We start from the raw sequence: 1080 nt of genomic DNA on the forward strand, positions 1-1080 counted from the left end.
ACCCCTTTGAAGACTATAGGGCCAAAGGAAATATCCTCCGATAACAAAGAGTAAGAAGCTTTCTGAGAAACTTCTTTGAGTTCTTTGAAATCATCTCACAGAGTTACAGCTTTCCCCTCAAGAAGCCTTCCGCTAAAACGGTTCTTGTGGAATTTGCAAAGTGATACTTGGAAGCCCAAAGAGGGCTATGGTGACAAAGGAAATATCCTGACATGGAATCTGGAAAGAAACTTTCTGAGAAAGTGCTCTGTGATGAGTGACTTCCACACACAGAGTAACATCTGTATTTCGTTGGTCTCTTTGCTAGCCTTATTTTTGTGGAATCTGAGAACAGATATTTCGGATACCTTTGAAGACTATAGGGCCAAAAGAAATATCCTCCGATAACAAAGAGAAAGAAGCTTTCTGAGAAACTTCTTTGTGTTTTGTGAAATCATCTCACAGAGTTACAGCTTTCCCCTCAAGAGGCCTTTCGCTAAGACAGTTCTTGTGGAATTGGCAAAGTGATATTTGGAAGCCCATAGAAGGCTACGGTGAAAAAGGAAATATCCTCTGATGAAATCTGGAAAGAAGCTTTCTGAGAAACTGCTTAGTGTTCTGTTAATTCATCTCAAAGAGTTACATCTGTATTTCGTGGATCTGTTTGCTAGCCTTATTTCTGTGGAATCTGAGAACAGATATTTCGGTTCTCTTTGAACACTATAATTACAAACGAAATATCCTTCGATAACAAAGAGATAGAACCTGAGAAACTTCTTTGTGTTCTGTGAAATCATCTCACAGAGTTACAGCTTTCCCCTCAAGAAGCCTTTCGCTAAGTCAGTTCTTGTGGAATTGGCAAAGTGATATTTGGAAGCCGATGGAGGGCTAACCTGAAAAGGGAAATATCCTCAGATGAAATCTGGAAAGAAGCTTTCTGAGAAACTGCTCTGTGATGTGTGACTTCCACTCAGAGAGTTACATCTGTATTTCGTGGATCTCTTTGCTAGCCTTATTTCTGTGGAATCTGAGAACAGATATTTCGGATCCCTTTGAAGACTATAGGGCCAAAGGATATATGCTACGATAACAAAGAGAAAA

At 39.7% G+C, this 1080-nt stretch overlaps 1 long non-coding RNA gene across 1 annotated transcript; it reads right to left on the reverse strand.

The window, feature by feature from the left end:
- Positions 1 to 268: 268 nt before the first annotated feature.
- On the reverse strand, positions 269 to 845 carry LOC116273253. Its single transcript, XR_004181668.1, has 2 exons — positions 745 to 845; positions 269 to 405 (listed from the first exon to the last, which is right to left on the reverse strand). It is a non-coding gene; the product is annotated as an uncharacterized LOC116273253 (long non-coding RNA).
- Positions 846 to 1080: the final 235 nt, after the last annotated feature.

Source organism: Papio anubis, unplaced genomic scaffold (assembly GCF_008728515.1).
Source record: "Papio anubis isolate 15944 unplaced genomic scaffold, Panubis1.0 scaffold486, whole genome shotgun sequence".
In the NCBI taxonomy this organism is placed as follows: domain Eukaryota; kingdom Metazoa; phylum Chordata; class Mammalia; order Primates; family Cercopithecidae; genus Papio; species Papio anubis.